Raw genomic sequence first — 22,650 nt, forward strand, 5'->3', positions numbered from 1 at the left:
CCCAGAGAGCTTCGGCTATGGGGCGGTATAGAAATGCAATAAATAAATAAATAAATAAATAAATAAACAAACAAACAAATATAAATGTAATAAATAAAATAAAATAAGTAAGAACTTTTGAGGCAAAGGGAGGCTTTTGGACAGTCATTTACAACAGTTTGCAGCTCTTATTTTCTTCCAGTACTATTTTGGAGGCGCTGGGTTTTCTTTCTTCCCCCAGTGATCCCTGCTAACCTGAGAAAACACAGGGAATGCAATATCATTATAACAGCATGTAGCCAAATGGATTTGGCTATGGGACAATGTCAATGAGGGCAAAGAAATCTCATGCTTGGCCCTTGTCAATTTACACACATTTTAACTAACTACTTGCTTAATTAAATAATAACGTGTAAACTACCCCCATATTCAAAGGAGGTGACCAACAAATATAAAACAAACAATTAAAATATGCAGTAAAACTGTAACATTAATGATAAAATGAAGCAATCATACTGCCTTCACCATGGGGTCACTCCTGTCTTGCTATGTAGCTGTTTCGTGATGACGGAGACCACTTGAGCCACCATTGCTTGGCTGCAATGGGGGCAAACACCGTAACTTGAAAGAGTATTTATCAACGTCATGGCAACGTGGCAGCCCAGGTGGTCTCCAGGCCACCAATGAGAGAGAGAGAGGCATTGGGCAGGTGCTCCAGAGAACGCCACTGACTCTTTGCCTGCTGCTGCAGCCTGCCACCAGCTGGAGAAATGCAATGGCAGTGGGCAGATCTTTGGGCAGTGGAATGGGGAGAGCACAATTTGCCACCCGTTCTGTGCCACTGCCTGAGCCACGTGGCTCACCGTGGCTCACAGAAGGCCAGTGCTGGTTTCTAGGCTCCAGCCCAGCTTGGAAACTGATACACTTGCCACACAGCCAGGTTACAGGACAGGGACATGTTATGCCTATGTGCTGTAGGAATAACAAGAGATTCCTGCCATTCCCATCACTGTATTTTTCTTTATTTGTGGGATTTATATACCACTCTATGTTTCGTAAGATTCCTGAGTGGTCAACAACAACAACAACAACAACAACAATAATTTGGCCATCCGTACCAGATCTCTTATGGGTGTCTGATTGTGCTTAAATCCACAGATTAGCAATTTTATTAACTATACATCCCCCCTTTTTTTCATTATCCTAGGCCAATAACCCAACTCTGTTCCCTTCTCAAAAACATAAAATAACAATCTAGTATCTTTAGTGGTTTTGTAACACTCTCTCTTATCTCCTTATCCCCACTTCGTATTGCTTTATATAACGGTGTATCTTCTTGTTTTATATTGTTGACTGTAAATAAAGAAATGAATGACAATAATAATAATGATAATAATAATAATAATAATAATAAGAAGAAGAAGAAGAAGAAGAAGACACAAAAGAAACAAAAAACGGAATTAAAATGTTTAATATTAAATCGTGACAATAAAACCATGGCTGATCAGTCAGGGAAGTCTTGTTTAAATAAAAATGTCTTCAGTAGGTCCCTGAAAACAATTCATCAGTGACTGCCTGGTATCAACAGGGAGGGAGGTCCACAGAGTGGGTTATCACAGCACATGCGCTAGGGTGATGATACCAGTCAGCACCCAGGATTCTCAATATTTGGATCGCTATGCCATGCCAAACTTTAAAAGCCTTAACTATGCACATTTAATAATTATTTTAAGAGAAATAACATTTTAATGTGAGTTTTGAGAGAAATTTGTATTTAATACAAGTTTTGGGGAAACATACACATTTAAATACATATTTTTGTGCATGGGGAATTACACATTTAAATACATATTGAGAGGATTTTAAACTCGCCACCACTACACAGACCCCATTAATGCAAGAATAGAGTGGAATGGAATTATGAATAAAACCCCATGAAAGTGATAGACAGATTCCCAAATCCAAATGCACATCTGAGCGGTGATATCTTCTAACTATTTGACATGAAGTTCAGTGGCATCTTATCTAAAAGTGAATCCCCATCCTTAAGTCCCACTGATTTCAATGGGTCTACTCGAAGCATGATTTAAGTCTGGATCCAACCTTTGGATCCAACCTCATGTGCAAATATGATCAACTAGGGATTGAGTGAAGCTTGGGAGGGTTTATTTATTTATTGCATTTATATCCCGCCTTTTATTCCTCCTTAAGGAACCCAAGGCGGTATACATAATCCCCATCCTCTCCCTTTTATCCTCACAACAACAACCCTGTGAGGTAGGTCTGGCTGAGAGTCTGTGACTGGCCCAAAGTCACTCAGTAGGCTTCCTCGACCAAGTGGGGACTAGAACCTAGATCTTCTGACTCCCAGTCCAACTCTGTAGCCAGTATACCACACTGTTGGCTTAGCTGCTTTGGTAATGGTGAGGCATTCCCACGTTCACATCCTTTCTAGTCTCACCCAAAAACAAAATGCTGAAAGAAGGGGGCACAACAATTTTGGCAAACCACCTCCAGTTCATCTTTACTCCTATTCAGTTCACTAATAGGAAGCCCTTTCAAGAGATGTCAGCAATAGATGGTTAACTTTTCCTCTATAAAGCTTTCATAGATAATGCTAATTCATGTGGGGTTGGGAATTGCCCCCCCAAAAAAAAACCCACCCTCTGTTCTTGTTGTTGTTTTCTTGAGAAGTCAAGTGTCTTGATGAATACAGAGATGAAACAAATGTAATACAAATCCTGCCTCTCAGCTCAAGGAGTTTGAGTCTCCAAGTGTCACTCTTTTGCATCTTAACATGAAAATCTATAAGACGGAACCTTCTGCTATTAACAGATAACACAAGGATATTCTACCCCATGGCGGTTTGCAAAGATAAAAGATATCAGTGCCTGGAGATGCTCAAATGCTGTTTTTCCTTTCTTTCCCTTGGAGCTCACGGACAGGTCTTTTGGAGGACACTTCCCATGAACCGGCCCTTGGGGTATTTTGTTCTGCTTTCTTCTACTTGTGCTTTTCAGATGCCTGTAGGGAAATAACCAGAAATGGCCACTCATCACGTGCAAACCATTGGACATGAGAGTGAATCAAGTTCAACGTCGGGAAAGAGGTCCCTGGAATGTACTAGTTTAGAATGCAGGATCGGAAGTGCCCTATGCAGGCGTTAACACCAAGCAGGATATAGCACTATGAAAGTGGTATAAGGTATGTCACATGGTCCCCAACAGTTGTCAGTGCACTTCAATACCGCTATAAAGTAGTAGTGTGGCTCCTGTCTCTTATATACTGCTTTCATATCGCTTTCATAGTGCTATATCTTGCCTGGTGTAGATCTGCCCAATGTCTACTCGTCTTGATGGGGGTTGTTCTACCGGTTCTGGATGGGATTGCACTCTCCCTGAAGGAGCAGGTTCGTAGCGTGGGGGTTCTTTTAGATCCATCATTGTCACTTGAGGCTCAGGTGACTTCAGTGGCATGGAGTGCCTTCTACAAATTCCGGTTGGTGGCCCAGCTATGCCACTATCCAGACAGGGACAACCTGGCTTCAGTTGTCCATGCTCCGGTAACCTCCAAGTTAGACTACTGCAATGCGCTCTACGTAGGGCTGCCTTTGAAGATTGTTCAGAAGCTGCAGCTCGTGCAAAATGCAGCGGCCAGATTGATTTCGGGAACCAGAAGGTTTGACCATATAACACCGGCTCCGGTCCACTTGCACTGGCTGCCTGTATGTTTCCGAGCCCAATTCAAGGTGCTGGTTTTGACCTATAAAGCCTTAGACTTGGGACAACAATACCTGATGGAACGCCTCTCCCGATGTGAATATACCCGGTCACTACGTTCACCATCTAAGGTCCCCCTCCGGGTGCCTACTTCGAGAGAGGCTTGGAGTGTGGCAACGAGGGACAGGGCCTTTTCAGTGGGGCCCCCCAGACTATGGAACGATCTCCCTGGCGAGGCTCGCCTGGCGCCAATGCAGCTGTCTTTTCCGGCGCCAGGTTAAGACTTTCCTCTTTGCCCAGGCATATGGCGGCACATCTTAATTACCCACATGTTTTAGTTTTTTTAATGGTTTTTAATGCTTTATGTGTGTATGTTCTCTGTGTTAGAATTTTAAATTTTGTATACTTGTTTTTATCTTAATTTTAGAATTTGTGTAAATCACCCAGAGAGCTCTGGCTATGGGGGCGGTATATAAGTGAAATAAAGAAAGAAAGAAAGAAATTTAGTTTTTTAATTTCTTTGCTCCTTTTCTGCCCTCAAAACACATCCAATTTAAAATGGCACACTCGATTGGATCCATATTTAGGCAGAGGCTAGATCTACACCAAGCAGGATATAACACTTTGAAAATGGTTTGATAACTGTATAGGTAGTGTGTCCTGGGCCTGAACAGTTGTCACTACTGTTATAAACCATTATAAAGCAGTAGTGTAGATCCTGCCAGAGTTTCCCACCCCTCTTCCAGACATCAGCATCTCTAATACCTTGAGAATGCTACACTCAGGATTGGGTCCCTGCTGCTGAATGGGGTAGGCCGTGGTGTGAGGGTGCTGGGTGGGGAGAAGAGGGAGTCACCCTGTCTGATATCCAAGGACCTGCCTTCTCCTTCAGTCCCCCAACCAGCAGCAATCAAGCAGGGAGACTACTTGAGGGAGGCTGCACTTCCCCACCCCGTAATTCTGCTCAAAGTCATTTGAGCAAGGGGGCTCACATATTCAAGCAACCCTGCTTGGCGTGGTTGCTTCAGCCATTCATTCTTTTGTTTATTGGCGGGCAGTAGGCCCTCCTGCACTAGTGGAGGGGCTGGAATCCAGGGCCAGTTGAGTCCTTGTGCTGGGACTCAGACCGCCTGCTCCTGTGGACTTGTACAGTCAAGGGGATCAGGCATGAATGCTTTTAATGAAATTGGGAGGCAGTGGGCTCCACATGAATAGTTGGAGCTGGGGGTGGGGGTCTGGGTTCAAGCCTCCATGTAAAGTGTTGGACCTCAGGCCTATGTGCCAAATCTGGCCCACTTAAAATCTGCCAAGGCTTCGTGACTGACAGAAGAGCTTTAAGCTAAAATATGCAGATATTTTGACCACACCCCTCTTGACTTTGGCCCCAGCTCTTGGTCCCACCTCTTTTGACTTTGGTCCCACCCACCACTGGAATATGGCCCTTGAGGGCTTATCCAAAATGGAATTCAGCCCTCTGGCTGAAAGAGGGTTGACAGCCCTGACAATTCTCTAGAAATGTCCTCTCAGTTGTAGCTCAGCAGCAGAAGACCCATGTTCAGCTATGGCGTGTGGTCCATCTTCTAACGTGACGCAGCCAATAGGCATATTGCATGGGCTGGAGGGCATACTAATATTCATCAGCTTTCCTGGACCTAATACAATTAATCTAGAGTCTTTGAGAAACATTATATTGATTACATTATGAAATGCAAAGGAATCTCTCTCTCTCTTTACCAAGGAACACATAATTTAAAAAGAGGGGGGCGACCCCACACTTTAATGCAATTGCACCTTCACAGAAAGCATATTTATTATGGACTTAACACAAACACAAATCTGGTCAGGTTGTGCTTGTTGTTGTTACTCATTCTTTTTTCACATTTTTTATATTATCTATTTCAGATAAGCAATTATAAGCCTTGGTATAACAAAAAACACCCAATCAAAATAAAGATATTTAGAAACAATTTTGGTTAATTGACTAATTCAATCTTATTTTGTTTTACCACAAATTCATTACAACTTAAGAATGGGACAGAATCGAGGTGGATCATACGATGCCACCAGAGCAAAATAATGTTAAAGAGCACACAAAATGGAACCTCTATGGGGATGGGTGAAACACCCCGCCTGCCCTGTATTGGATCCCTTCCACTTACCCTCCCCTGTTCAGCACACTGGGCAAACTGCTGGATGGGCTGTGGCATTCCTCCATCCCATGAACCATCCTTTTGAGTAGAAATGGCAGCTCAGGTATTTGCATAAATCATCATTTGTATAAAATGGCATCTGTAAATAGCACAATGCATGCAAAATACAGTTGTAAATGGTCTAATTTTGTGTAAATGGTACAATTTATGGCTGCCATTTTATGCAAATGATGATTTACAGAAATAGCCAAGCCGCCATTTCTACGCAAAATGGTGGCTTGCAGGAAAACGTTGGGATCCATCCAGGGGGCCAAGCTGATGAGAAATCACCAAGCCTTGAGCCTCGCACCGGACTCCTGCAACATTCCTAAAACTTCTGTTTAGAGAGGATGTATAGCTATGACTAATGATTGTCAGAGGATAAACAATCAGGGAACCTATTGCCTTTTGTACCCTGCCTGTGAATTTCCCAGAGGCCACTGTGGGAAACAGGATGCTAAACTAGATGGATTTTATGCCAACCTTTCCCAACCTGGTACCCCTCAGATTTGTTGAACTGTAACTCCCGTAATTCACAGCCAGCATGGGCAGTAGTGGTTGATTACCTGTGGTAATTTGATCATCTCTAGTGTCTCATGGCTTTGGCCATGGATGAGTCAATTAATTTCTGAACATAAGACTTGAGAAATAATGTAAGGGCCTCATCATGTTTCTTTGCAAATTCTACTTTGTTTGGGTTTTATTTCATTTCTGATTGCTCATCTTAAAGCAACTTGGAATTCTGCTTAGGAGTGAATGAGAAATTTGTTATCTCAAACTTCTAATGCAAATTTAGCAAATTCATCCCTCCCAAATCAATATACAAACCAAGACAGAGCTGCATCTCAGATTTTTTTTTCTGAGATTGGCAACCTAGCTCTGCATGAACACAGGCTCCCCAAAATGTGCATATTAGTGAAAAATGCACACAAAACTGCAGTACATCAATAAAAAGGACTTTGGGAAAATGTACACATTCAGAAAAATGTGTACAAAAAACTATTAATTTTGATGTGGACTTTAAAAAACAACAACTTGTACACTTATGTGGAAATAGGATGGAATGAATTTTATCTGAAAATCCAACAAACTTTGCAAGAATGTGATTGTCAGATCTGTCCATAGCAGAACTTCTATTATCATATTGTTATAATGAATCTGTTTATATAGTTTAGATTAGTTTGGCTATTACATAAGCAAAAATGTGGCAATTGAATTTCCTGGAGACAGTAGCTATACTGACAACACTCGGGTCTTCTCCTTGTTTGTGATAAATACATTAAAAATGAAATTAAAAATGGATATTTTGGGATATGTTCCTCATGGAAATTGATCTCTTAAGATGTGATATCCTTTTCTGCAGTCTTTCCCATTTCCCCCTGTGTTCTCTGTGAGATCTTTGGATACGTGTAACATAAGACAACATTGTCACCATTTTAAATGAATAATTTAAAGTCAATGTATTAGTGGGACATTTCTCTGGCATGACAGAATTTCACACTATTGTGATGTCAAGTAAAGAATGCAGAAATATAACTTATAAACATGAATGCAAATGTGCCAATAATTGTTTGTGCTAGCTTTAGGGAATACCAGCCTATTGTATATTGCAGGAATAGATGCAGTATGATATTTTAAGTGATAAAATCTGTGAACGATAAATAGACAACCTCTGATATTATAAATATGTAAAATATGTAGTGACTCTTCCTACAACAGTGCCTGTGTGACATTACATTAAAAAAATAATAATTCTTGCACCAGACTTGATAGTAATTAGCAATAGCTTGGAATTTTTAGGAACGAATAAATATTTTTCTTCTATTTTGTTATATATATGGCTTTATCAACATTATAGAATTCAGTCACAATAACAATTAAAAAATATGATTACCGAGTGCAGCTAATACAGCTTTCCCCAACAATGTTCCCTCCAGAAGTTTTGGACTTCAACTCCCATTAGCCCCAGCCAGCATGACCAGTCATCAGAGATGTTTGGAGCTGTAGCCCAAGACATTTGGAGGGTACCAGATTTGGGAAGGTTGAACTGATACATCACACCTGCCCATTCACAGCCAAGATGCCCATGATATTAAATAGATCGTAAACTATTTCCATCCTGAATATGACGAAATTTGGAAACTTGGTAAATTCATATCAGAAATGAACTGAAACCAAACACTCACCCAGCTGTGCCATCCAAATTCAACAGGTGGAGTTACTCCCAGCATGGAAAAGACCATGACGTTCCTGCCTGACATGTAGTTGTTAAAGATGACAAGTCTGTAAGAAAAAAGAGGTGGCCTCAATTTAGTATCATAAACACGTTTGAATATACAAGGATTCAAGAGGGCTAAGCACTCAACGCCCTGGGCCTGAATGGGCGGGAGGCCGGACTTACTGGCCTTTGGTGGCCATTGTGATTCCTAAACTCAGTCTCAAGCAGTCAACCCAATTCCACATAAAAGGAAAGAACCCACATATATCGGCTGCATCCATTTGCGGTGCCTCCTCCCACCTGCCATGTGTGGTTTTAAAATCAGAACCAGATACAACAGCATGTCTTTGAAAGGCCGAACTCTGCCTTTGAAAGGCCGAACTCTGCTCAATTTTTTATTTATTTATTTATTTATTTATTTATTTATTGCATTTCTATACCGCCCAATAGCCAGAGCTCTCTGGGCAGTTCACAAAAATTAAAAACATTTAAAGTATAAAACAACAGTATAAAACCATAATATAAAATACAATATAAAAGCTCAACCAGATAAAAATAGCAGCAATGCAAAATTACAAATTTAAAACACCAGTTAAAAAATTATTTAAAGACTGTTAAAATGCTGGGAGAATAAAAAGGTCTTCACCTGGCATCTAAAGGCATATTATGCAGGTGCCAAGCGAAGCTCATAAGGGAGCTCTTTCCACAGCTGGGGTGCCACAGCAGAGAAGGCCCTCCTCCTGGTATCCACCCTGTCCTGATATCTGTTTTCTTAGAAACTCAAGGAAGCACCTGCACAGCCTTCACCCTTAAGAGGGAGGGAGGGAGGAAGGAAGGAAAGGGAAGCACTCTGCTCATGCCCAGAAACAGGCTTGATGAAGGTGGTAAGTGCCCAGCCCAGTCCCAGCCCTTCAGTACAGGTTCCTGATGGAGCACTTCATGGGTGAGAAATGTGGGCTGAGACAGCCAGAGTTGTGCGCGTTCACTGACAGCCTTTTACCTCCCCTCCTTGGTGATGCTACTCCTGGATGCTCTGTCAAGGATCAGCATCAGATCCTTGAGAGGAGGAAAGCAACTCTCAGAGGTCATGGAACTTGAGGGTCACCAAAGGCATGCTGGGAGGTGTAGTACTGGCATCACTATCTCTCAGTCCTAACTTGGCCCCCACTATCTGACTTTCCCCAACTGCCACTAACTCCGCCCACCATTCCATTCTAGCCTTAGCTGCCAGTTATTCCTCCATTCACTCTTCTGCTTCAATAGCCTGACGACAGCTTCAAGACAGCGCTGGCCAGGCATTGAGGGAGAGAGAAGAAACTAATTTAATTTGTTTTAAAGTTACCACACAGGCCTAGGACAGGCCTACTTTGCAGGGTTGTCATGAGGGAAAGAGAGAGGGGAAATGAATTTAATTCATTTAAAGGGTAACTCACAGGCCTAGCACCAGCCTGCTACTTTAAGATGGTGGATCTGTTTCCCTACTATATGTTATTCAGATATCTGGGCATTATTGGATATATTTTGAAAACATATTTTTAGGTTTGCATCTTTTTTTAGATGGTAGAAAGAGTATTGTGTGTCCTGATTGTTTTTGAAGTTTAGATGGCTGCTCCAGCCAAGGCATGATGGGAGGTGTAGGCTTTTCAGGCAAAACAAAAAATGTGGTTTATCATGAAGCTCTCCAATTTAAAAAACAGTTCTTATTAACACAATTTCCCATTTATTCTAACAAAACAATTTACTAACTCAAACAAACTAAAAAAACACACCAACCAACCAACCTAAAGATGAATAAGTTGCATAGAAATTTATTATATATCAAATAAATGTTATAAACATTATTCACGGAGCCGAGCAACGCCGGGCATATCAGTTAGCCTTATATAAGACTACAGTAGTGTAAGGGTTATTACTAAAGATCTACCAATTTCACTCATTATTATTTTAAACTGAAGCTTGAGCAGTGTTGATTTGCAGAAAATTTTGAAACTTTGAAAACGTCCGAAGCTCATGCTTCAATAGCAATTAATTTCCAAATAGGCAGGGCAGCCTCTCCATCAGCAGGATGACGGATAGCCCTGCTCGGCCAATCAATATGGCCTGAAGGCAGGCCTTGGCCCAGCTATGTGGGGCTGTCACCACCAGCGGGAAGGGGGAAGGGGATGGAGGTGGCCAATCAGGGTGCATGAGGGAGGGGGAGGGGCCACACCACATGCAAATTTCAGAGGGGGCTTTACTATGCATGAACCATATCTGCATTATTCATGAGCCCCACTGTGATGACAGGACCGAGGAAAGGAACAGGACTACTAGTGCCCATGGTGACATGGGTTTCTCACTAGTTTTCAAGATTATGGAATGAGTCACAGAGACTGGATTAGAAAGGAACCATCTTTACCTAGCAGTGTGCTGCTACCAAAACTATGTACAAAACTGAAAGTAGTCAGATAATTCTGTTTCCTTTTTCTGTTGGTCTCACCCAGAACTGATTCCCCCCATGCAACCATTTCTAAATCACTTTAGTTCCCACTCAGTTGCTTTCTCTCCTTCCCCACATTTAAGCTGTCACAAAAAAAAGATGAGATTGCTCTTGCCAGTGGTCTGAACTGTCTAAATATGGATAGGATTGTGCAATAAAAGAGTTAACACTAGCAACGTGTGTTTGTTGTGGTGGAGGCATGCATCCCTAATTTCTAAATATGGTCTTTTGAAGTATTCAGAGTACATCAACTATCTTGTCATGACCACATTACAGATGGCATACTATGGCTGCAATCATAAGCTCGCTTACTTGGGATTACGTTCTACTGAACTTGGTAAAACTTACTTCTGAGTAAAAACACATAAGATTACCCTGCAAGGCTAAGATATTGTGCAGGTCTGGGGAACCTGTGGCACCCCTCCATCTTCTTGGACTACAACTCCCATCATCCCTGACCACTGGCCATGCTAGTGACCACTGGCCATGGTGAGAGTTAGAATCCAACACCTAGATGGTCATAGATTTCTCACTCCTGATATCATGGCTTGTAGAAGATGGGCTGAGGGGGTCATCTGAAGTAGAGGACCTGCCAGAAGTTCCGTTGTAGGGCTGACCAAAGACACTTGGGTGGTGCCCAAGGTGGGAAATCAAATGGCGTATCCTATTTATTAAGATGGGGGCAAAACCCACTGGAGAGTTTTTCTGCACAAGCATAGCTCCTGTTCATTTCAATGGGGCTTGCACAGGAGAAATCCCAACGTGATATTGCTCTTCATAGCTCTGTTCAGTTTAGTCCCATTCCCAAAATTTCTAATGATTTTTTTAAAACATGCTCATTCAATTTGATAGGAAATAAATTGCTTTCAAAAAGAAATTCAAAATGAAAAGAATTTTTTTGGGAAATACTCATGGGTTGAGTTCAGGTTTCTTGCGCTTCCCAGATATTAACGGTGGCTACTGAGTGTGTGCTCCTGTCTTTCGTTGTACAATCCTCTCTCTGTCAACCTGCAGCCACCTCGGCTTCCTACACTTCAATAAATCCCAGAGGAAGATGTCAAGAGGTAATTCCTCCCATAAGGCCTTTTCAGATCAGGAAGCGCAGGCAGCCTGGGAGGCTGCAGAGCAATGGAAATACGTGTAAACAAAGTAAGAAAAAAACACAGCACCCCAGTCTGCTTTGCAGTGATTAGGTAACCTCAAAAACACCACCAAGAGAAATTCAAAATAAATGATAAAACATCCTGTTAATGAGACAGAAAAATGGAAGCCTCTTTCATGGGCGAAGAAAATACACAGGAAATTGGAAGGCAGGTTTTGGTGTAGCCCTAGTTCTACCACTTCCTTGGTGTTAGAGACAATACTCTCCCCACACTCACTGACACCCCCCGCCCCGCTACAGGGCATTCAGGGAAGTAGCAGTATTATAAGCATCTGCATTAGAGACAAGATGTATCCGCCATCACCCCTCAGAAATTTAATGTTTGGAAGGCCTGGGGAAGCTCCTGAACCATGAAGAATTACCAGTAGAGCTTAGCCTAAATTTCTCAGAAGACATTTTCTCAGAAAAGTGCTGAGGTTTGTCTCTTCTTACCCCTCCTACCAGAAATAACATGCCGCCTTGCAAAAATTTGCAAGACGGTTGGGAAATTTCTCCTCCCCCTGGATATGTTTGATGAAATTGTCCACCCTATTTCTCTGTGCACAAATAGGATGGAGACTATGAGAGCCATTTGCAGACAGCTCTCTCTAGTACAATCGTTCCTGGATTTCCCCCCTCCCCACCACATTATTTAACTGGGGGGGGGGATGTAGGCAAGGGTGATGGGAGCTGCTCCCTCCTCTCCCTGTGACCTGACATCCCAAGCACTTTCTTTCCAGCCTTGGTCCAATACCAGAAGTGAAGTGGGCTGCAAGAAATGAGGCTGAGGTGACAGAGGGCTGAGGTAAAACTGGGGTTGGGTGGGAAGTCTCCCCTACCCCAACTTTATAAATGAATAAGACAGACATGTGCATAAACATTAGGGGTGTGCACGGACCCCCCACTCCGCTTCACTTTCAGATCCGCCATTTTCGGATCGGGCCGCTCCACCCCGCCCCCACTCCACCTGTGCCCACTCCGCTCCGCTCGGAGCTCCGGATCCGGATCGGAGCTCCGTTCCCCCCCCATAGGGGGGGGGTTACTGGGCCATGCCGCCATCGCCACCCATGCGGCGACGGCGGCAGAGCCCGGTAAGGGACCAAGGGAGAGGGGGACCTTACCTGCCTCCGTCCGTGGTCCGTCGCCGTCTTCAATTGAGCCCGCGGTTCCACCAGGAAGTCTGGGCCGCAAGCGGCCCAGACTTCCTGCTGGAACCACGGGCTCAATTGAAGACGCTGACGGACCGCGGACGGAGGCAGGTAAGGGAGAGGAGGGGGGGTTACCGGGCCCTGCCGCCATCGCCGCCCATGCGGCGACGGCGGCAGAGCCCGGTAAGGGACCAAGGGAGAGGGGGACCTTACCTGCCTCCGTCCGCGGTCCGTCGCCGGCTTCAATTGAGCCCGCGGTTCCACCAGGACGTTCCTGCTGGAACCACGGGCTCAATTGAAGATGCTGACGGACCACGGATGGAGGCAGGTAAGGGAGAGGAGGGGGGGATTACCGGGCCCTGCCGCCGTCGCCGCATGGGCGACAGCGTCAGGGCCCGGTAAACCCCACTTACCTTTCCGGCGGAGCTCCGGATCGAGGCGAAGGATCCGCCTTCACCTCGATCCTTTTCGCCACGCTCCGCCGGCCCCCCAATCCTCTTCGCCTCCGCCTTAAGGGCAGGCGAAGCCCCCCGCTCCGCTCCTGCTTCTACGGTCCGATTAGAAGCGGAGCACATCCCTAATAAACATGGCTACCTCTCACATCTCCTTTGGCTATTACTATTTTAAATACAATACGTGGTTTTTGAACACTTTTATCTGAAATACCAGAAAGTTGGCTTTCGAGAAGGTGGCTTGGTGGAGCCCAAGTTTGACCCAAAACCTAAAGTACAGTTACTAACCCAAAGTAGTCTTTAAATTGCAAAACAATCCATCAAGACATATTTTAAGGTTGACCGTTGTGTCGAACTTGTCAACTGATGGTTTCCTTAACTATCTGTTTAAGAGCTTTGGCAGGGCTCCGTAAGAAGAGGGCCAAAGTGACCTTCCTTTCTCATATGTTTCACTCTGTCAATGGCACTTGCTTCCCCCATTCAGCGTGATTGCTAGACATTCTCCCATTTTGCCCTCCTTTCTTTCTGTATGTAGCTGGCCATGCTTGAAATTGAATGCCAGGCTAGAACTTGTTCTGACCCAGCAAGATAATTCTTACGTCCTTATGTTTTTAATAACCGAGGATGATTCTTAAAACTTCTCTTTGGTGCTAAAGGACCACACTGAGGCCATTTTTACACCAACCTGAAAATCCGGGCTGGTCATGGATGAGTCCATGTGCATCCAAATGACTCACAGGGACTCCCGGGGGCAAGGGAGGCTGAGCATGGGTTTTCCTAGGGATAAACAATCCCTGGGAAAACCCAATTTCCCCCCCAGTCTCGAGATCATCCCAATACCACAGGACGTGTGGCCACCCGTCCTGGCTTCTTCCCTCCTCCCTGCAAGTAGTGGGGGGTCAGTAGAGCGAAGGAGCCGGGACAGGGGGAAGCAGGGAGAAGAGGGGTCAGGGCTTTTTTCTTTTTGCTGGAGCGCAAGTGTGCTCCAGCTTTTTTTCTTTCTTTTTTTTAAAAAAGTGGCCGCAACAGGTGCAACACCCAGGCTGATGCGCTGCCATGTGGACGCAGGGTGATGATCCCGCAGGCAGATAAATCCAGGATCATCTCCCCTGCATCCCTCTACACCCTTACAGTGTAGAAAGGGCCTGAAAGCAGGAGCCACTCCTTGGCCAATGGCCACTGAGGATGCCTTTTCAAGGGAGAATGATGGGTTAGTACAATGTGTAGTTTTTGAATAAGAAAAACAATTTGATTTCTGAGCCATTTAAGTACTGTACACTTCACTGTGCTCTCAGACTAACAGCCGCCAGCGCCGGGTTCTTCTAGGCTGGATCATTTCCAGATGCAAATTCAGATTTGCTGTGCAGCAAAGCAATAAATATTTCACATCCATCATGGCCATTTATTTCACAGTTTGTGGCACAGCTAATATAGCACTAACCCTGTCAATATTCAGTGTGCTATTTATTCTCCTGAGGGGTTTGTCTATCTGAGGAGTTGCAATAACTTAACTCAAGCCCTTTTGTGGGGCCGAGGCAGGGTGGGGGCAGGCAGAAGGGTTCCATTCCACCGGGCCAAAACTTCAGTGTAGTGATTCCAGGACAAACATTCTCTCTGCCTGCCTGGCAGTTGTGATGTTAAACTCTTAGTGCATACAGTAATAGCAATCTCTATGAGCCTTGTTACCTGATTTGGAGGGGGGGGGGGGAAACCAATATTTTTTAAAAAAACAGGACAAAACCTGGATTAAACTTAAATTATTCTGTTTTTGAAAACAACAAATAACAATAATAACAATATGCATTTACAAAGTGTTCAAATCCTTACATGCATTATAAGTAATCTTTAGTTTTGAAGGCTGGTCTCTGGTACGGATGGGAGAATCTGTCACGCTCAGTTTTGTTCCGGTTCTCATTTTTCCACTACTAAATTCATTCCATCCCATTTCCATATCAGATTGCAATTTATTTATTTTTTAGGCTAAACAAAATTGTGGGCTGAATGCACATTTTTCAAAATGCTCTCATTTTCATGCACCCTTTTCCAAATGCATGCAATTTTTGGCAAGCAGTTTTTCATTGGATAAAGTGATTTTGTGCATATTTCCCCAAATATACACATAGTTTTTATGCATTGTTTCAAATGTACAATTTTATTGAGTGCAGTTTTTCAAAAATATGCATTTTTTGTAAGCAAGGGTGCTTTTTCCCCGTTTTGTTTAGTTTTGTTTGTGAACTGCATCACAAATGTTGGGAAAATATGGATTTCAATATCTACATGTATTCCAGTCCATGTTTCAGTTCAGGAAGTGCACATTTTGTAAGTTTGTACTAAAATGTGAACTGAATTATGTTTCCCCCCTATTCCTAGTTTCTGCTTCTTCAAACCTACCACCTTGCCTGGAACTCCCTCCCAGAAGATCTAAATATTGCCATCACTCTTACAGTATTTCTTCAGACGCCATATAAAAACCTGGCACTTCCATAAATCCTCCATCTTAATCCCTTAGTCCTCAGCCCTGAAATCAACAGCTGAGATCCTAAAACACAGAGAGCTTCATCCCACGTACCTGCTTCCCTCGGATTATCCCCGTAGTGCTAAGCTTTCATGGTTGTTGTTGTTTTTGCTACCGGGCGACAGCGATCCTTTGTATACCAGGAAGTGAGTTTAAGGGGGGGAAATGTAAAAAAAAAACATAAAAAATCAACAGATGACCCAATTCAATTCAAATTTGGTATGCTTAAAGCTCTCCCTAATATCTATTACTGTGCCAATTTTGGTGCCTTTATCTTTAAAGCTTACGCAGATGTAAGCATTTATTTAAAATCCTGCTCCTGCGCCCCAGCGGCGGCTCGGAAGATATGCTCAAAAAGTAGGGGTTAAATACGGTGAATCTTTTGGCTTTATAGCACAATTAAGGCAGGATGCCTGGGAGTACTTCACAATCAGACAGATTATAAGGTGGAAAACTTCTGAGTCCTTTGCATGCAATTCGCAGTGATTGCACAGTATAACGCTGGTGTGATAAAGCTCACAGAGTCGAACACAGATAATAGTGGCTCAACATCCCTTTTTCAGATGAAAAACCACTTTGAGGGGAGCGATCAGAACCAGAGAAGTGGCAGGAGGGTCCTGCTCTGGAATAATTAAAAAAAAAAAAAATGAAAAGAAGACATAGCTGCTAGTAGATGGTCATTTGAAGTAATGGCCCTGTTTTGGCCCTGAATTTTAGAAGTGCAGTACTTTGCCATCATCCCCTGTCAGCAAGGTTGGAGAAGGCTGGTTTACATGACTACTTTCTCTTTCATGGGATGGCTCTTTACCTCGGAAAGAAAGAGGGTTCTATTATGGAATGCCTCTTCTGTGGAGAACTGAGAAATCTTCAGGTAGTCCCTGCTTTCCTACTCTTGTGCACTTCCTTAAAGCAGGGCCAAAAGTTGGGAGTGGGAAACCCAAGCAGATATTTCATATTATGAGATAAAAGCATCTTTTCATACCCCATGTAAGGCAGCCTGTGCAGAATGCCCTTATATGACCTCATGCATTAGGCTGTGAGAACACAGGCCCTACTGGGGAAGAGACCTCAGCAGAAGTTGTTCAGCAGCAGGTTCCAGGTACAAATACCCATATCAGACTCTGTAATAGGGGTGGACTTTTGTGGCCCTCCAGATATTTTTCGACTGCAACTCCTATCAGACCTATCCACCATAGCCAATGCTGAGGGATGATTTATTTATTTTATTTATTTATTTATTACATTTATATACTGCCCCATAGCCAAATTGATGACCAACAGTATGTGGGGGCTACAGGCTGTCCACCCTTGCTCTAGAAGGGCCCCAAAGAGCAAAGGCGGATGTTGATTCCATAAAGTCCAACACTCAACTGAGACCTTATATAGCTAGGAGGTCCTGGTGACTGCCAGAGCTCTAGCACCCTCACGCCGAGGTGCATGGAACTGAAGTGGGCAGTGCTCTGACTAGGAGATGATCATCATGGTGTCGCAAAATGGCATCAGAAAGGAAGTGGTAAGAAAGAGGACGCCGCCACCTGGTTGCTCACTGGATCTCTCCAACTGTCAAGCAAGCAAGTGGTGGCAATGATGAGAAAAGAGGAGGAGAAGCAAGAGCAGCTGGTGACCATGGCTCTGAGAAGGTTTCCTCAATTAAGGGGGGCCCCTCATTGCGGGTGTCTTTCCCAAAGGCCCCCAAAATTCTGGAGCCGGCAGTGGTGGCCTTTTTTTGGTCTTCTTTAAAAAGTTCATTCTGCTGTTGCTGGTGGACGCAGCAACAACCACACAGCTTCCCAACCATCATTTTCTCTCCAGGGCATTTTTGGGCAAAAAATGACATCCTTCACACACTCCCCCCACAAGCCCCATTGAAAAGAATGCGGACACCATAAGAACTCCTGTTCTTCCAGGGGTGAGTTACTTGCAAGGCTTCCCTGAGTGGGGAAATATTCTACACATTTCTCTCCAGTACTAGGGGATAAAGTAAACACAGTTTAATGTCTCTTCTAAAGGATATACCATAAAAATGAAGGTGACACATTTTAATGTGTTTTGGAGTGCCTCATTTTCACACCACAACAGTGTAATTTATTGGAAATTACACATTTACTTTATTCATTAGTACTTGTAAAAAAATAATAACTGAATTACTTCTAGCCTGTTTAAATTTTATAGAAAATGAAGAATGACTTGATTCAAACATTATTAACAAAGTTAAGTTAGCCTTTATAGGCACTTATTTCTATGTTGCCAGAATCTGGAGGTGCAAATACAAGACAGATTCATTTTTACTTTCGGTATGCACCCTGCCATCACGCTAGGCAAAGCGCAGCCTTGAATGGTAGGCAATGAACAAGTGACTAGGAAAGCATGATCACACCTGCCCATTCCTGAGCCCAGTTCCCTTACTCTCATCGGACTTAACATGCAATTGATGGGTCTACATGCAGAATTTGGTTCTCATTTGCATAGTTATCACTTGACGACTACAGCATGAAGTGGTGACTTGAATGTGCTAATGCAGGGGTCCCCAGATTTTGGGGGTTGGTGAGCATGTTTGTAATTGTGAGAATGTGTCATGGGTGCTCTCACAAAATGTCTGCCAGGGTAGTGGTGGTTGCCCATTCACAAAGTCACTACTCTGGTGGGCGTGGCCAATCAGCAAAATAATCATTTCCCAGACGGCAAACTGGTGAGACTAAATACAAGCAACCTGCCCAGGAACCTAAGTACAAGGCAAAAGTAAGGTCTGAGCTTTGAACCCAATTAACGATGGTGCTGGAGGGAAGCACTTTGCTTTGCAACATGCCAGCTTTCCAGTTAAAAAAATAGTTTTTTAATTAAAAAAAAGTCTTAAGAAATAAAATAAAAATCAGGAGGGGCAGGGAATCTGCCGACCACCAAGAGAGTTTTCAATGGGCACCATGATGGAGAGCCCAGTGCTGCTAATGAGACATCAGACATGTAGCACCGTATAAAGAATGTCCATCTCTCTTCATATCACCTTATCTGTGGTAATTTTCAGTGGTGTCAGTCCACAGTGAGTATCTCATTGGATGATTATTAGACACCTGATGACCCACAGCTGAATGTGCGAACTGACCACAATGAAAAGTATTTTCATTTGAGGTGAAGTGATATGGAAGTTCTATCCGTGGTGTTAGATCTGAGATGGCTCGTTCACATGTGCAAGCAGTCACTTGATGTGGCAGCCATCATCCAGTGAAAAACACATGCATGTGCAGATTCTTCCCAACTACACAGTGATCATATGGGAGAAATCAAGGGATATTTGTGCATGTATGAGAATGGTGATAGAGTCCAACAACTGAAGCCTCATGTGAGTGTTTCTATATAAACATGCCAGAAATCCACATTTTGAAACTTGCCTGATGCCTCATGATCAAACTTCATGAACATGTCCTGAATACGTCAGAATGTTAAACTGAATCATAAGTTGGCATCTTGAGAGATTTGGAACACTATTCTGGGACCACACCCTCCAATTATTTGCTATGATACCACCAGGCCATTCCACCCATCAGCCACAAGAAAAGAGAGTTGGGTCTTCCTGGTGGAGACCAACTGCCCCTGGGCTCCTCACTCCCAGAACAGTCAATAAGTATGGGAAGGACTCACAGGTCTCTAAATCTGCAGCTTTTTATTTTTCCTCCCAATTCCTCTTCCAGTATCAGAGGCAATAAGCCTATATATACCAGTTGCTGGGGAACATGGATGGGAGGGTGTTGTTGCACCGTCTCCTACTTGTTGGTTCCTGGTTGACAGCTGGTTGGCCAGTGTGTGAACTGGAGGGGATCTACACTAGTATATGAAACATTGTTTTTACAGTCATTGAACGTTTTGTTTTTGAACAATTTAAAACGTAGCAGTTTTTAAAACATTTACTTACTTTTCTCTTTCCATGGGAATGCATTCCTTTTGAACACACTAAGAAAAGAAATCCGATTGTTCTCCCCCCCCTGTCTGCCAATTTCCCCTCCCACTTCCTCTTCTCTCCGAGAATCCTCCACTTACAAACGATCCAGCCAGCAGCCTCCCAAAAGAGAAACTAAAACTGTCTGCACAAAAGAGGCTTGAAAGAAAAGAAAAAACAGCTCCAACTTTGGGCGCGGAAATTACATAAACATGCCCCCCCCCCCGGAATGCGATTGGCTAATTAAGAACGACAGGAAACCCATTTAATATGATTAAATCGGCCACATCATACCAAATAGAACGACTTATTTCAGAGAAGTTCAAAATAAAAACCAGAGAACAGACAACAATGAAACGTCACAAACTGAACGTCATGTGGCGAAATACTACCAAACGCACACTTAAAAATGGTAAGACACGTTCTAACTTGACTAGTGTAAATCCCCTCCTGGACTAGATAGTCCCTTGGTCTGGTCCAGCGTGGCTCTTCTTATGTTCTTAACTGTGCCTTATTAGATTGTAACCATTGTTACATTGAGGCAGAGGCCTTTCTGCTCTGGCTGAAAGTTCACACCTGCAGACTACTCTTTGCTCCTAACGTTCATTCTGCCCTCAACAGGGGTAAAGGCCCACTATCCTCCCCTGTCATTCTCGACGTTTTGACTTCACACATATCCATTTACAACACCCACTTTACTAATGTAGGGACGGAGAGGAATAACCACCACCACCACAACAATTTAGTATGATATTATACAATAAATGAAATGTATCATTAAGTACCTTGCCTTTGTTGACATTCTGAGATAATTTTCTTTCCCTATTTGATAAGGATAGCATGAATTGTCATTAGTGCTTAGAAACTAAACCTGTAGTATTGCCTTAAAATAAAAAGGGTCTGGAGTCTGGCATTAACATTTCAGTGATAATACTCTTGTAATAAAACTTGGCATCCCTGTTCAATTATTCATATGGTGTCATATGAAAACATGACAATTTTTTAAAAATGTATTCTTTTAGCTTCTTGCAGTCAGCCAGGGTGCCATTCTGTGGGTTATCCCCCCTTCCTCACCACATCTTGCCATCTGAATGCTGTGAATAAATTCAACTTTATTCAATAAGTTTCAGTCTTGTTTCTGCATATTTCGTTTATGATTTCTACAGCTGCCCTTCTATTGTATTACCCTTCTATTTTATTTTTTCTTCTTGTCTTGATTTCCTTTTATATCTGCCATGTGCTCTATTTTACCTCTCTTGCAATCTATCATTCTGGCTTGGGGGTGGGGTGGATGGTTAGATATATTCCCTATTATCTGATATATATATATTTTCCCTGGATATACTTAACTTTCTGACACTCTTTCTTTTTCTGAGTGACCTTTGTGATATAATCCTTCAACTGCTGCATCCTGAAAGCATCTTCTGACAGCCAAAGCTGCCTCACATTTAATTCTCAAATGGCTAAACTTCAGCTTCTGCCACTGCTGTTATGTCCCTGTTTCTTTAGGAGAGCTCTATGACAAAACTCTGTAATCCCTAAGTTACATATAAAAACATTTTTTAAAAAAACTTTTTGGAAATGTCAAAATTTTGTTCCTTACGTTATTGATTCAAAGGTTGATGAACACTTTCCATTGAGGGAAATGTTCCTTAACAAAAATAATAACAAAACATGCATAGAAACACACACACACACACACACACACACACACACACACACACACTTTTAATCTTAGCTAAAGAAAATATTCCTTAGCAAAACAATAACAACCCCCCAACCCCCCCAACCCCCCCCCCCCCCCACACCACAGCACCATAACATTTAACCAAGTGATTGAAAAGCAAGCATCTTTGAATGGAATCTAGGAATCCTAAAACAGCTATGTTTGAAAGCAGGAGTTGTCAACTAGACTGTTTATCATTCAGGGTGCACTGGAAGTATGGATTCTTCTCATGGGTAAATTCACTCAGTATTTTCACGGTTGCTTCAGTGCAGGAAGGATTTCATTCCAGAATTTCTACACAAATCTTGCGTTTGATATATGGACTGTTTCCCTCCCTCCAAAATTTACACCAAAATGTATCACTTTCCAGACTAGGGAAATAAATATTTCCAGCTAAATAAATAGCTTTACTTCATTGCACTAATTGCAGGATTTCGATGAGGACATATTTCAAATAACTACACCATCACATGCACTCTGCATGCTGAGCCTAGGGGACAATTCATATGTTACCCTCTTAATGAGGATAACACATTGTTTTGGAATCTTCTTCTAAAGGAGTAGGACCATTTTGGTTACTCTGTGAATTGTGTGCAGTTCGGTCATGCTGAAATATCAAAGATTAAGCATATATAAGGAAGAGGACGGCAACCACTATATTTGAATTCTGTATTTGGTTTTGAAGATGCTTTTATATACAGAGAATGTAAGCACTTCCCAAGACCAGAACTAATCTTAACTCAAATCCTATGAATAGTTCATTGAAAAGGCTCTGTGGAACCTAACAGACCCCATCCCTTAAGTTCTGGTTCCTCAAGTTTTCATGTTACCATGACATCAGATAGCTACAAAAGTCATGCTAGGCATATGATGGGATGATGGAGGGTGTGTGTTGCTCACAAGAACAGCTTCCATACAGGTATCCACTGATTCGAGACTGGCTGAAAGTCATCACAGGTTGGAGAATTGGCCTTTAGATCCTAAGGCCAGGAGATATTACTTTGAACATCAGCTTTCAATTACTACATATCACAAATCGTACAAGAAGCTGTAGAAATAAATGCTTTCAGGCTGAGTAACCTGTACCTAAAGTATGGAATTACCTTTTTGGCTTTATGTTTGACAGGTCTGACAGCTCATAGAGCTGGAAAGG

This window comes from Elgaria multicarinata, chromosome 7 (assembly GCF_023053635.1).
Source record: "Elgaria multicarinata webbii isolate HBS135686 ecotype San Diego chromosome 7, rElgMul1.1.pri, whole genome shotgun sequence".
NCBI classification, from domain to species: domain Eukaryota; kingdom Metazoa; phylum Chordata; class Lepidosauria; order Squamata; family Anguidae; genus Elgaria; species Elgaria multicarinata.